This window comes from Cotesia glomerata, linkage group LG7 (genome assembly GCF_020080835.1).
Source record: "Cotesia glomerata isolate CgM1 linkage group LG7, MPM_Cglom_v2.3, whole genome shotgun sequence".
Lineage (NCBI taxonomy): Eukaryota > Metazoa > Arthropoda > Insecta > Hymenoptera > Braconidae > Cotesia > Cotesia glomerata.
The window spans coordinates 12,713,773-12,730,868 of NC_058164.1; positions in this window are offsets into that span (position 1 = coordinate 12,713,773).

The window sequence follows — 17,096 nt, forward strand, 5'->3', positions numbered from 1 at the left end:
AACAATTTTAGCTCTTTTAAGTATTGACTGTTGTTACTAAATAAAATTTAGTTAGAAGAAAATATGAATAATTTTAAAAAATTAATGTGTAAAGTTGTTTGATAGTTAATTCTAAAGATTTTATAATAAAAAAAATCTTAACATTTTTTGTAATTAAAAAAATGTTTAATTCAAAATTTGTACCTTTCCCGCGAAAATTAAATCCCGTGAAAATTAAATGTTTCTAAAATTGTAATATTAATAAATTAATCTTTATTTTTCGTACAATATCTAGTTGCATTAATAAAATTTTATATAAATAAGCCGCATATACTCTTTGGTTAAGATTAATAAACTAAATTATCAATCAAAATCTTTATATTTCATATAATCGTAGAAAAAAACTTGATAATTTTTGTAACTCAAAAAATTGATTATTTAATTTCAATACTGTTTTGTTGGAAATTAAAAGTGAATAAATAACAAAATAATTGCAGACAAGATACTTTAGTTCATTAACATTTGTGAGAGTCTCTAAGATTTTAGTTTACTTCATCTATTCTACAGTACCAACTTTAATATTACGTTGGCTGCATTTTTCTTTTCATGGAAAACTATTTCCATTAAGCTATACTTTACGTAAAAATAATTCCAACGCACCCCGGCATGTGTAAATGCAGGATGTGAATTATCTTTGGGTGCATTCGCGTTGGATGCATTAAGCGCTTACAGCACTACACCTATAACACGTTATACAGCGACATATATATATTTATAATATACACACGTGCTCACAGCGCATAAGCTTCCGTCGCGTATCCACCTTTTTTTTTAACTATAGTTTCATACTTTTCTATCATCGGGAGGTTATGTTCCCCATAAGAAAAAAGTTAAAATCTAAAAATCTGGGTCGCTATAGTTTGTGCCAGTGAATTTTATGAATTTTAAATAGAATTCATATTTATCATTAACTATAATTAGTTAATATTGATAATATAAGATGTAACGTATTATTATAAAGTATTCTTGAAGGAAAAAAAGGTCTGTAAAATTAATAAAATTATGCAACCTCAAAAAACCGTTCTGCTTACGGTATATACACACTCGGTAGTCTGGCGCTCCGTTTGAACGGGACTTGGTGCCAGATTCTACCGAATCTGTGGATATAAGATAGAATTAACATGATTGTATTAATTGTATATTTTTTGTAAATTATTAATTGATTTAAATTTTATGAATATTTAATATGAGACACATTAAAATATATATATATATATATATATATAGATATATATATATATAGATATATATATATATATATATATATATATATATATATATACTGCTATATATGCTATATATATATATATATATATATATATATATATATATATATATTGAGACACTACAAAATGTCCCGATGTTACCAGCCTGGCGAACTACCAGCCGAAATTTTCGTTACCGACACTAGCTAAATTAATGTGTAGCCCCGTGACATCACAAGACGACACGAGGAGGGAAAAATCAGCTACGAACCTCAAAACTTGAGCGATGATCGACACTTCGATCTATCCCCCGGTGTCAACCACCACGCTAGATATTTATTAGACAATCTTACCACTATTACCACTATTATCACTATTACTACTATTCGGTGATTACTCACCAAAATCATATATAAAATCTATTGTTAATTATTATAAAATCTTATACTACTTTTATTAATATTATCAGTTCATATTAGGTGATAATTCACCACAATTATTGTTAAACCACGTATATTTCTATTATTAAGTGTATGTTCTCTTTATTATCAATATTCTATTAAGTTGCGTTACCAAGTTATTCATAAAATTATAACAAAAGTGAATAATTGTGCAATAAAATTGAGTTCATTGTTAATACTACTATATATCATTATTGAAACAACCCCATACAACTATTTCGGCCAATCTCGTCAATCAAAAAGGTCAATCAAGGACAAAGGGTCATCTTCGCAGTCAAATTTGTAAGTAATTAAAGCAAGTTAACTGGCACGCGCGAGAACTTTTGTCTAGACCTTTCTATTAAACAAAATACCGACATTCATACGGAAGCGGAATATTCCAAAGAGCAGTGGATCCCAAAACTTTTTATGAAACTTAGGCGACTATTCTCTTATCCGCGAGGTTTAGTGGGCTAAGGAATTAAATTTTTTTAAGATTGAAAAATTTAGTGTTTCAATGGCGCTCGAACAGAGACTCTGCCCTCATAAATTAATGTTGTCTATTACCTGTAAAGTCTAAAGAAATCGTAAATTCATTTTTACAAAACCAAGAATTCTTTTTATATTCGATACTTAACAGAAAATTTATAAAACTTATTTAAACAGTGAAAGTTTTGTAATCACAACTACAAAATTTATTTAACTCGTGAAATTTTTGTTATAAAATTACATCAATTCTAAAATTTATAAAATTAATTTCTAAATTGACAAAAATTCTCACGTTCTCATATTAATTCATTTAGTTTAAGCATCATAAATTGAAAATATTCCTATTGTACTATAAATTGTAAAATTATAATCCTATTATTGTAAAGATAATTATGCTGATGTCATAGCTGAGAAGTACTCTCAGTAAAATTTATCAAAAGCATTTTCAGTATTAAATTTATCAGTATACAAATCTTTACAAGGTTATTGTCTAATACACTTTGTGTGCCGGGTCATAAGCCATCAACACGTTGCATACTCGAACTCAAGTAAAACACAACTTAAGGTCATTTCACGTGTATATTCTTAGAAAAATCGGTTGTCGTATACTACGTATTGAAACTCGGAAATAAAATAAATTCTTTTATTTCTCCATAAAATATCTTTTGTTCAATTGAGTCGGAACTAAACCTTTCATCTAAAATAAATATTAGAAAGTACTTTATTATCGAAACTAAATTTCTTGTTTAATTTTGTTCTCGAAAATAAGCATTTAGTAGAAAATATTTTATTATTAAAATTAAATATCGCCGTTAAAATAATTTATTTTATTTAACTTTGCAGTTCGAGTTTCGATAATAATAATATTAATATTACTATTCTTAACGTTAAAATTTAGGGATTAAATTAATAACACCGAGTATCGAATACTTATTAAATAAATTTGGGATCATAAAATTAATTCTGAATACGTCACCGAGAAAGATAATCATTGGGAAAATTCTTTGTCAGGTGTGTCATCAAAACTTAATACACCCGGAAAACAATTAAATAAAATTTAATATTCGAATTATCCAAAATGCTTCCTCGTACGCCAGTAGATCGATTTTCGGTACCCGTCAGCAGTAATGCGAATCAGATCTCACAAAACCCTAATTCAGTGATATCTAGCCACAATTTATTAAATTTTAACCCGACTCAAGCCCCTAGTACAATTCTCTATCCACAACTACCAGAAGATTTACTTGAACTGGACAACTCACACAACGATCTGCACAATAGCACCGGTTACAATAACACCGACCCTATCCAATTAGTCCGCGATAACGTAAGTGGAGTACAACAGTTAGTTGACCCCGCAAATACGAACGGCAACGATGCAGGCAGGGTACAAGACCCAGCCAATTCAAATGACAATCCCGCAAATAAGTCTTCAAACCCCAAAAATACAGCTAGCGCGACTCAAACAGTTGAGGAAGTAGTTAGACAGTTGAGAGCTGAAAATTACGCCTGGAAAGTAGCATATCACCAATTGATGCCACCCTTTGCCAGTACCCTAGCTCGAACAATGTCCGACACTGTAAATAACCATAATAATCACGTTAACGAGACATATGCATTTCAGCCGCGGGAATTATTCCCAAGTTCAAATTTTTCAGCGGGAAATCACTCCGTGCCGCCCGCACCTAATTTTTTCCATTCGGACATGCTTCCCTACCCTACAGCATCAGCCCCAACGTTTAGTGGGACTGCGCGTTTACCGTACGCGCTTCCATCACTTGCCCCACTACTCGTACCACCGGTGCCTCAACATGTACCAGCTTCACATGTACAGTCTCATACTACGTTACCGCACGTAACACAGACTTACACAGCACCACCGACGCCATACTATGTGTCAGGTACACACGCACATTCACACACTACTGTACCTCACATGACGCATTCTTATACAGCACCGATCGCCTCTTTCCATGTGCCTGCGTCACAGACACAGCAACACATACATGCTATTCCAGGCATAGTCCCAATCGCTACTCCTTCCTATACGTACCCGAGTACAGTTGCACCCTTACGGACTAATGACATTTGCCGGACTGCGAAATCATGGAATGTGTTTTTTCCCCCGCGCGATTCATCTGTAAAATTAGATGCCAAAAAATTTATTAAAACCTTAGAACAACGAATGGTCAGTAATGATATCCCTTTAGAAAATTTTAAGCCGGTTATTGCTTCAACAATAACAGGTAACATTTTAGATTGGTATTATCAAAACGAACATTTATTTGTTAACTGGTCTGTTTTCAAAACCCACTTTAAAGTATGGCAAACCTACCAATCGGATGAAACTTTACTACAAGAAATTTATTCTTATCGACAAGCCTATGACGAACTCGGAGTCACGTTTATTAACCGAATGCAATGCGCGTTTGCTCAGTTAGACGAGCCCCTGCCTGAAAGCCGACAAGTCAAAATCATTATCCAAAAATTTAATTCACAATTTTTATTTAAATTTGCGGAAGAACATATTGACACTTATTCAATACTATATAAACGCGTTAGTTCTTGGCAACCAGTAGTAGATTCATGTCAACGCTCTCATAATAACGAAGAAGCGAAATCTAACATGGATTCCGATTATAATCCGAAAACTCGAACAAAATTAAATGCTATTACCAAATCGGAATTAAAGAATTCCAAGAAGATGACGATTAATTCGGAAAAAGAACAAAAGATCACGCTTTTTGCATTGCCGAATCCAAGCCCAGTTAACTCACGTAACGAAATTCCAAAAAATGACCACTCGGACGTACTCGTATCCGTAATAACTAATTTCCAAGCCGTGATGCAGGACATGTTCGAGAATTTACAAAAAAAACTTAACCAAGTACCTTCACAGACTGACTGCGACCGTTGTGGACGCAGTGGACATATTGCTGCGGTCTGTTGTTCACGAACTACAGACGAGATACGAAAAAGAGCCGGTTTACGACCCTTAACGAAAAATCCGGATCCCGAAAACCAAGTAGTTACTCCGGTGATCTCCAATACACCAACTAAGACTCAAATATCCGCGATACAAACCCTTACGGCACCTATTTCTTTAACTAGTACCCCAGTTAGGTCAGTTTCAAACAACTGCGAACCAAATACTTCAGAAAATAGTTCAGAAACCCCTGATATTAACCAAAACAACTTAGATTACGAGTATATGGACTATGAGCCAGACTCTGAGTCAGAAATGCTTAGTTCAACACCCAAATTAAAAATCAAATCCGGTAATAAACCTAATGACCTTATGCTCATACACAGTCTCAGCACACATGACTCAAACAACTCTAAAATATCAAGTCAAAATAAACGAAAACCATCATTTCAGACTAGAACTGAGAGTACTTCGAAGTTGTCGTCGATAACAAGCGTTAAATCAGAAACTTTACCTTCTGATCCCATAATCACTTGTAATTCTAAGAAACAGTCATTTTTATTACCATCTAAATCATTAATACCGACCCCTACAACGACAACGACCAATACTGAAGAAGCTTCAACATCCATCACCCAGCTCAACATTGGCAGAATTCCTAGACCAACAATGGTACAGCCTGGCATAACTTCTACAGCTCCAACGACTATAGCAGCTGTATCAGATCCATCAGATAACAATGTGGCAGCCAAACTTAAAAAGCTCATGCCGCATGACAGAAGCCAGTTGACTTCATTACCTCAACCAAACTTCAGGTTCACTTATAAACGACCTGAATGGGTTGAAGATATCTGTAAAGCAATGAAGAAAGTCCATATCCAAATCCAGAAGAATACACAGGACATCCAAGGACTCCAGAATGGCATGAAAAGACTTGTACAAAGCCATTCCTCATTAAAGAATTGCCAACTCACCAACCTGGCAAGTTCTGTACGTGAAGTAGAACGAGATGTCGTTGCCGTCAAACAACGACTTAACTCAATCGAGCCCAAAATGCATAAACTGGGAAAATATCCAGATAAATGCAAGGAGCCTGTCCAACCAGAAGCCGATTCACTTCCATTGATTTTCAAGGGAAAACAAGACACCACTATTTACAAAATTGGAACTAAAAATCGTCAGTTAGCTCAAAAACCAACTTTTGAAAAAATTAAATTCTCTCAGTCGAAAATTTCATCTCGACAAGGGTTGCGAGACGAGTTTCCAACTAGTCCAGTCACGGTAACAATTTTAAATTCGTTACCGCATTATCAGACACAAACAACACCAATATACGATGTCTCAAGTACTCGAAAGGATACAGCCAACTAAGCTTGGAAGCACGCTGAATTTAGTTTTCGTCCACCTGAAAACGAGGAAAAGGACTACTTCCAAGGACACTACCAAAGATGTGGAGTACCATTTCAATTTTTTGATCCAGAATGCCAGGCTAGTAACCGACGTTGGCCTGGATACAAAAACGGAATCGAGATAAATAACAACGAAGAGGACATCGAAGACTTCCAAGAGACGTACCAGCGTTCTCTGTGAAGATAAACCCCTATTTAATCATTCACTTAATTATTTATTTATATTACTGTATCATCGTTCATATAATTATTTAAAATATCACTGTATCATTATACTATTATTATTACTTTTCTATGATACAATTATTACTACTATAAAATTTATATTAAGCATTTATCATACTATTTCATCATAAAACTATAATATTTACTAAATCATTTATATCATCTAATATTATATCTGCCAGTTTAATTTGTTTTAATTACAGCTGCAGACCAATCAAAAAAAAAAAAAAATAAGCAACAATTATAATAATTTTATTTTTTCTTAGCACAACTCAAATAGATCGAAGTCTAGACCGAGGTTTCGACCATTTGCTCAAGGGAATTCTCTATTCAAATTAATTATTAACTTTACAGGTGATTACTCACCAATCTTACTACTAAAAATTTTATTTATTATTTCAAAATTTTTTTTTTAGGTGATGACTCACCAATCCATCCACACACCCAATTTCCAGGTGACTACTCACCAATCTACTCATCTATCTCCTCATTCACACTATAGGTGACTACTCACCAACACACACTACTATTAGGTGACTACTCACCAAACCATACTACTATCAGGTGACTACTCACCAAACCTTCCATCCAAATCTTCCTATCATAGGTTACTACTCACCAAATCATACTACTACTAGGTGACTACTCACCAAATCATACTACTACTATCATAGGTGACTACTCACCAAACCATACTACTATTAAGTGACTACTCACCAAATCTTTCTATCGTAGGTGACTACTCACCAACTCTTTCATCAACTTTTCTTACTACTATTTCATCAAAGCATTCTTCCTAAGTGATCACTCACCACTAACTCCTATCACCCTACTATCCTCATACCCGGTGACGACTCACCGACTCTTTTAAAGAGCTAGCTCGGTTCAAAAATTGACGGGGTAGTCTTGGCTTGGCAGGGGGGATTGAGACACTACAAAATGTCCCGATATTACCAGCCTGGCGAACTACCACCCGAAATTTTCGTTACCGACACTAGCTAAAATAATAGGTAGTCCCGTGACGTCGCAAGACGGTACGAGAAGGGGAAAAACGGTCACAAACCCCGAGACTTGAGCGGTGATCGACACTTCGATCTATCCCCCGGTGTCAACCACCACGTTAGATTTATCTTAGTCATTCTTACCACTTTACCACTATTACCACTATTAGGTGATTACTCACCAAAACTACAAAAAATTATTAACATCTATTAAATCTATTATTTAATCATTAAGTTTATATTATCATTATTACTACTATTTTGTGTTAAACTCGCATTGCGTTATTATAAATAATTAACTACCGACAACCTAGAATATTTGTAAAATATTCCTATTACAAATCTATTGTATTTCGTCACCGAATATAATAAATATAATTCAAGTGTTTAGTTAGTGAAATAAAATTAAGTTTGTTGTAATTTTGTCATCAATCAAGTTAATTTATCCACTACAATACTCACTTTGCGTAATTCAATCTAATCAACCACAACACCAACCACGGAAGAAGGACCGTCTGCACAGTAACTTTTGTAAGTAAGTAAAATAAATTTAACTGGCACACGTGGTAACTTCTGTCCCATAATCTATCTAATCAAGCTCTCTTAAAACAAAAGACAATCATAAATATGGGAGCGGAATATCCCAGGGCAGTGGACCAAAATTATAAACGATATCCAGGCGACTATTTCTTATCCGCGAGGTTTAGTGGCCTGGAAACTAAGATTTTTCATAGAAGTAAAAATTGTAGTGTTTCAATATATATATATATATATATATATATATATATATATATATATATATATATATATATATATATATATATATATATATATATATACTAGCTGACCCAGCAAACGTTGTTTTGCCATGTGAATAATTTCTAAAGAATTTCTAGCGTCGAAAAAAAATTACTAACTTATTGGAAGTGTATAAGGATGTGGAATATGAGTGAAAAAGGCCTGAAGCGCTGTGAACGATGAGGGAATGTTGTTTAAAAATAACAAAACACCAAACATTAATTGTTTTAATTTATTAAAAGTAATAATTATTTATATAATTAATTAATTACATAATATTAATCTCTTAATGCTGCAGTGTGAACAATATTTTTTGTTAGCCAGTCTAATCTCATGACTTCATTGCGTTCAGCTCGTGTATCGTCTGATTGTTCTTGACGCAATTGCGCCATTCTCACACGCGCTCTAGTATTTTCTTCCTGAACTTGTTCTTCGGTTCTTTGGGCTCTTCTATTTCGAATGCTTCTAGATTTTTTTGTATCACGGCTCAAATTGGCCCCTTTGCGTTTTGTTGGCATTGTTCACTGTCCAATACAAAACACACATGAATAGAACTGATTGAATTATTTAATTATTATATTTAATTATTATATTAATCATTTATTTTATCTTTGATTACATTAAATATACACGGAGAAAAAAATTTTGCTATAGGAACTCTATAGTAGTTAGTTAGTTGTAACAAGTTCCAGTAGGTTAACGTATTCTTACAGTAACAATACGGTTTGGCTCCTGTAACTCTACGTCGTTGAGCTCTGAGAGCTAAACGTTGTTTACCTCTCACAACTCTACAGGATCGTTCTGAGACTATATTTTATTAAAATCCCCAAAAAAGTGTTTTGAAATGTGAAAAAAATTATTAATTATGGATTTATATGTGCAAAATATTCTCACCGAGTGGAATTTTTTTAATTATGTGGATGCTTTCATTGGTGAGTATTGCTTTTTAATATCAATAGTATCAATTTATAACCTAGAATTCAGTGATACGGATATATACAGATTTTTTTTTTGATTCATTTAAAAAAATATTATTTTAATTTTCCCAGTAAATATACATTTTTTTACCATATAACAATTTACGTGATTAAACTAACCAAAAAAATTATCAGTTGTTTTATTTTGGCAACGTCGAATATAATTATTTTATCATTTTCATCTGGGACTATTAACAATAAATACAAACTAGAAATGATATTCGCGCGCAAGCGCGCGCGTGCAAGTAATGCTTTAGTAATAACTCAGAGACCCGTTATCAAATCTTTTGTGCATTCACTTGTTTGATATTTACTAAAATAATGGATACTCCGAAAAATTATTCCCAAAAATAATCCTCTCAATAAAAATATATGAAAGTATTGAAGTTAGATATAAGTCGAAATTCGCAAAAACCGGGCCACGATTTATCATTGGTTAAAATTAAGGCGTGCGCGTAGCGCGCTGTTTAAATTTCTAGTGAGTATTTAAATAGGATTATCATTTTCGTAAACGTCTAGTAACACGAATCCTATGGACACTCATTATACCACTATCAGGAATGTTACGTGCAGATGAAATAATAGAAAACACGTCTATACATATTTCATATATTAGAGCATCACTTATTATAAGTTCAGTAACATTAGGGATAATGTAATTTCTCAAAGCTCGATCAAGGTGTGAAAAGATTTCCCATTAAATATACACGTAAAACTCGAGCTGTTTCCTTAAATTTTTACAGCTCAGCAGCATTTCATAGCATTATTTCAATCAAAGATGGGTTATTTTACTTAGAATTGAATGTTCCACAAAACTACCCATCGTGGCGTAATCGTAACTCACACTGGCGAGGGAGTATGGACCACCAAATCCAATTTTTTCATAAAATTTACGTTTTTCTGTCCTTTTCTCGTCACTGAGAAGAGCTACAAAAAACATTTGAATAACTAACTTGTAGTAAATTTGATTTTCTACAAAAAAGATCTCGAGCACTAAATTGCTAACATCAATATTTCAGGAGATATTAACATCTTAAATTTTTGTATAGTTTTAAATTTTTATCTACGACCACTTCCAAACAAAACTGTTGTTCTTTCATTATCTATTATGACGTCTTTAACAAATTACTTCTTTTAAAAAATTAGGAGAATTACAGAAAATACGGGGTATTTTATTTGTCAAATTGATCACTTTTGAACTCGATCCTTTTCGATTCGGTTGAAAAATTTTTGTCCTTTCCTACACTACCAAAAACTGTTTTTAGGATTTTTAAAAATTTTTTACCCAACCCAACAATGAATGAATTTTTTAAAAATTGATCTTTCTGAAACGTATCATATAGAAAATTTTTGTTTTCAAATGTATTTTCCAAAAAAAAAAAAAAATACCAAAAAATTTTCAAAGGTCAACTTTCAGCGAAGCTATAGACTTTCGTCAAATTTTACCATATTGCTTTTTCGTAAAGGGTAATGAGAAACAAAGACTAAAAGAAAAGAAATAAGTCAATAGGTTCATTTGCACGCTTTTTCATATTAAAAAATAGCAGATTATTGATGGAACGATTTTATTAAATTTTTTTAATATGAAAAAGCGTGCAAATGAACCTATTGACTTATTTCTTTTCTTTTAGTCTTTGTTTCTCATTACCCTTTACGAAAAAGCAATATGGTAAAATTTGACGAACCGTTCATTTTACTTCTTTTTCTTACTTTTTATAATCAATGACAATTTTTTTGACAAAAACCACTTTTAATCATTATTAAAAGTATAAATGATTTATTATTCACCTTTTTTATAAAAAATTTCAGGGGGCCCACTTTGCCCCTAAAATTTTGAGTCCTTCTAAATTTTAGGGGGCCCACTCCCCCCCCCCTCTTCCCCTACTTGATAATATATCTGTCCCTGAATCTTGAAACAATATGACCAACGTCTTTGAGAAGAAAGATTTGCTAAGTTAGCATGGGAAGAAGCAAAAGAGAATAAACTATTAAAAATTTTTAATGCAATCAAAAAAATTTTGTGATTTTTCATGAATTCCCGAAAATCAAGATTTTATTAAAGCTGGAGGATCTGTTTGATTCAAATCTACTTCGCCATGACGGCAACAATCATTAAAATAATTATATTTATTAGCGACTTTTTCAGCAACAAAATGTTTTGCATTACAATGTCAACATTTAACAATCATATCACCAATGATGTGATGCTCTTGAATTTCTAAGTATTGTGATGAAGTATTGTGATGCATAGGGTTGGAAATCAGGTTGTTATTTTCTGGGTATCTAAACAATGATATATTACCTGGCGTAGACGAAAGATTTACAAAATTGTTCATAATATCATATAAAGCAGAATCTGAGGGACAGTTAGCATTGCCAGAAGGTGTTATAGTAACATTTTCCGAATTACTATTTACAATATGATATCTGTCGAAATTATTTGAAGATGATCTAATATGAGAGGATTGATTGGGTAGTTTTTTTTTTAACAATTTGTGGATTACGTTGCCTTTTCTTTTTTTTTCACATTGTATTCGTCTAATGTCTTCTTCTTTCCTCTATTGTTCGTATAATTTTACGCCGTCCCATATTTACACAACAGTTAGTTGCTAACGATAATAAAAAATTTATTTTCAACTTTCAATTAATAAAATAAAATAGTATTTTATATAATTTATGTTACTTTAATACGTGAAAAATATGTGATAATAATAAATATTTAAGATGATAAAAAAAATTCCATCAATCAACAATAAACTAATATAGGTCATTCTATGTCAAATCGACCAATAGTTGAAATCGACCACTTTCGATTTGGATAAATTTTGAACAGAAATTTTCTTTTATCATATAACGTTCTGCCAAAGGAAAAATAATAAAAAAATTTTTTTCAAAAGATATCCAAATTCAAAATTTAGCGATTTTTCCAGTTTTTCAATTTTGTTTTTGTAATATCTCGAACGCTATTATAGATACAGGAATGGGCTTTCGTTTGTTTGAAAGAGGACATTTAGGACTATTAAAAAAAAATATTTTTAAAAAAAATTTCGAAAAATGCCAAATTTTTCAAATTTTGAATTTTTGAAAATCGTCAAAAATGACGACCGTCATTAAAATTTTGGCTTAATTTTTTTTTGTATAATACCTTGCACTGATCTTAAAAGATCCTGAAATTTTTGGAGGGGTGTTTTTTTTTTTTCAAAAATATGAATTTTTTAATTTAAAAAAAAAATTTTTTTTTGTTTTTTGCAACTTCTAAATAAGGTAAAGTTATGCAGATACATAATATTGTAATTTTGAGCATTTAAAAATTGAATGCACGACGTGGAAATATTAAATAATAAATTAATTTCAACTTTTTTTTTTATTTTTTGAATATAATCTTGAAGTCATCCTTAACGCATGATATAATTTTTTATTTTTTTAACGCATGATATATTTTGTCCGTTTCTTCACTTCAATTACAGTTTTCAACCTCAAATAACTCAAACGAATATTAATTTTCAATAAAAATCGGAAATAATTTCATGAAAATATCAATTTCTTTTCGTTTTTTCGAATACTTATTTACTTACAAATTTCTGCACATTAATGGTTCTCAATTTCAAATTATAAATTATTCCCATGTTAATAAGACGATAAGTGGCGTCAACAACTACAAATGAAGTAAAAAAAAGACAAATAACAAATTATATCATGCTAAATTATATATGATAAAAGAAAACTTCTGACCAAAATTTATCCAAATCGAAGGGGGTCGATTCCAACTATTGGTCGATTTGACATGGAATGACCCATATATTTTTTAAATTCACCACGTGACAACGTATTCGACTCCTAGAATCCAGCCTTTAATTTAATTTGTTGTCAACTCATTTTTAATTTTTAATTTTCAATTGTTTTATTTGAAAATTATTGATAATGTGATGATAATACGGAAATCAGCAGTCGCTTAAAAATTTTTTATTTTTTTTTTCATTAATTAAATTAGAACTAAAAAAATATTTTCAAAAATTGCACTTATAGTTTTTTAAAAAAAATCTTCTGTATGTAAAATTTTTCTTTTAATTTCCAAAAAGTGCATTTATCGTTTTTCGAAAAGATCTTCTAATTCTAAATTTTTATTGCATTAGGTTCCTAATTTGTCAAATAATCAAAATCATGACACTTATGATCCTCTAGGTAAATTCAAGTTTTTTTATAAAATTATTTTTTCAAAATTTAATGATAACAATTTTTTTTTCTTTACATATCATGGTATTTTATTGTATTTAAATTTGTAGAAAATGATGAAACGGGAGTATTAACTATGGATGTAGTTGCTGAGACTATTACTGATCCGTTTGAAAAAATAGACAACGCTGACATATCAATGAAACTTTGTAATCCTATTATTAATTTAATAGAATGTTTGCGTGATTCTACAATGGGGGTTGTGGTCTTAAGTTTTTACCGGAAGAATCGCTCGCTAAATGACAACTAACGGAATTTATTGTGTGACACTATTTTTCATGTTGAGTTACGCTCAAATACAGATTTACAGTAAGCTACTTCGCTTTTTACTGGGCAATCAATATAAAAATTTAATTTTCTTACTAAGTATATATGGTATTGTCTTCCTAATAACTTTTTCTTTTTACGCGGAAAAAATAGTGATGTTAAAGCTGTATTTCTCATATTATATTTAATACACTGATACTATGAAACATATACAATTAAAATCTCTGAGCTGATTATTGTGTAACTTGATAAAAAATTGATAGAACTTTTTTCCACGTAATTTAAAAAGAAATTTCTATTATTAATTGCAATATATTTAAATTGTATCTAATCATCATATTATTATTTAACTATTCTTTTTCAGAATTTCGTCAGAACGCTTCAAAGAGTTAAACCAACTTATAGTTGAAGTTTTTTGTACAGAAAAAACAGAGATTTACTACGTTCCTTATCAGTACGACAAAATCACGAAAACTAAAGTATTTCCTAAAGGTAAATTATATTAGAGATATTCCCATCACAGAGGAATTTTACTGGAATCTAAAATTATTGTTTCTACACGGGGAATGAAAAGAAAAATACTCCATAAATCTTTGGTTTATATAGGATTCTATGACAATTTTTATGGTCAAGGTAACTTTGTACTTTCAATAGTTAAAAAAAAATTTTTAAAAACGATTGACCCTTCAGGCTATCTTTGCTACTTCCTGATAATTTCAAAAGCAAGGCGTTCGAAATATCACTTATTCGAAAGTTCTTTAGCTCCTGATAATATGACTTTAGTATGCTTTGGAGCTCTGTCAATTTTTTTTAAATCTCTAGTTTTCTTAGCAGGAAGTTGAAAAAATTGCTGATTAAATTGCTGAAATAACTTGTTGATTAAAATTATAATTAACTTATTTTTGTTTTTTAGAAGCAACCGATGAATTAGAAGAGCAAATAGATTATTTGCAAGATAATATTGATTCGTGAAAAACGATTGAAGAGTATTGGAAGAATACATCTGCCATAAGATTGAAACGATTGATCGAAGACAAAGCTACCACCAGTACAGATTATATTAATAGTTTCCCAATTTTATTGCATAAAGTGCACGCGCTGACATTGGTAAAGTTATAATAAGTTATAATTATAATTAATTTGATACAATTTTCCAATTTTTATAATATATTTATAAACTTTTTTCTTTATAAAGATTAACATCGACTTCGAAAGCCAATATCGCACAAAAACAAGACAATTACATCAGGAGTTGGATTCTTTTAAAAAAGAAATTTACAACTTTTGTAATAATCCAAGAAGAGGCAAGATAAAGAGATAAAAGAACTTTTATCTCACTTGGAAAGCGCAAAAAAAAAAAAGATGAAAGTATGATTAAGAAATATACAATACTTTAAGCACGGAAATAATAAATAAAAACAAATATTTATAACAATATACTATATTTTTTTTTTCAGATTCCGTTGAGATTATAATTTTTCGTTTGCTGCCCTTGTTATTACCTTGTCCACTTGCTATTTATTCGCCTGGAAAAGAACCTTACCGACCAAAGAAATTAAATGTCCAAGAGGAATTTCTTTTTCACGCCAAGGTTTGATCATTTACTTAATTTTTTTTTCGTCACAAATTATTTACGTCTAATTTGATATTATCAATATTTTTAAGAATTTTTCTTTTTCAGAATGAAGAAGAACTGAATACTTTTTTAAACAAAAGAAAAGCGAACTGCACATTATACGGCCTAAGTGAACAGCCTTTGTCTGTAATAGTTGGCGAGACGTTTGAATCCATAGTCAAATATTATTTAATAATTAATAATATTAGATATGAAGCTTCATCAGTTAGAGATGTTATTGATTTAAATTTTAAAAGTTGCTTCAGTTTCCAGCTAGCATTCTCGAAGATAGCGCTCTATCCTTGGCTCGTTCTTCAGCAAAGAATTTATGATACCCAAGGAGAAACAGACGAAGTCAGACCATCTGTTTCTACATTTATTACGACTCTAAAAAGCAACGGTTAAAATTTTCCAAATAACATTTTATAATTATTTATCTATTATTTTTATAATTTTAATACTTATTTATTACTTTTATTTATTAATTTTAATACTTTTTTTTTGTGAAAAAACAATATTAGAATGACTGTATATTTTATTTGTAAAACCAATATTGCGATTAGTCAATTACGAGACCACTTCAATATTTACCATCATTATGGTAATAACTTACCGTATAAATGTGCTGAGCAACAATGTTCATCTGTTTTTGATAATTACACATTATTCAATCAACATTTACAAGCTAGACATAAAAAAGTACAATTAAAAACTACGAAACCAAATCCAGATGCAGAATTAAAAGTCTCATCAATCAAAGTTCAACAACATGTTCAATCTATATTAACAGAAACTTTTACGAAGTTTTATGAAACAAACGTCTCATACAAACACATAAGAAAATAATTAATATTATGAAAAAAATAGTTACTTCTGGATTAGAAATTATTAGATCAGAATTAGAAACTGTTTATAAAGATAATGTAAATAACCATCTACTAATATATGATATAAAACTGCTGTTCAATACTTTTAATAACAGTTTTAAAAATTTTGATACTGATCATAAGCGCTTAACATTTTTAGAAAATAGTAATTATTATTTACCTCCAATCGAATTAATTATCGGTCGACGGCCAGTACCGATTCAAAACCCTGAACACTCTGAAGAACAGTATACAGAAGCAAAGGCATACTTATTTCCATTACGACAAATTTTAAAAAAAATTTTTGAAATTCCAAATGTTTATGACACGGTATTGAATTACAAAAAAAAATTTTAAAAATCAAATTCAACCGTTATTTCGAATTTCGTTCAAAGTAAACTCTGGAAATCTATATTGAATGACTTTTTTTCGAAAGTTGTTTTTCCTTTATTTCTGTATTACGATGACTATGAAACGGGCAACGCACTGGGAAGTCATTCAGGAGTTAATAAAATTGGAGGCACTTACATTTCCATTCCTTGTTTTCCATTGGAGTATCAATCATCATTAGGTTCGATTTTTCACGATCTTTTATTCTATACAAAA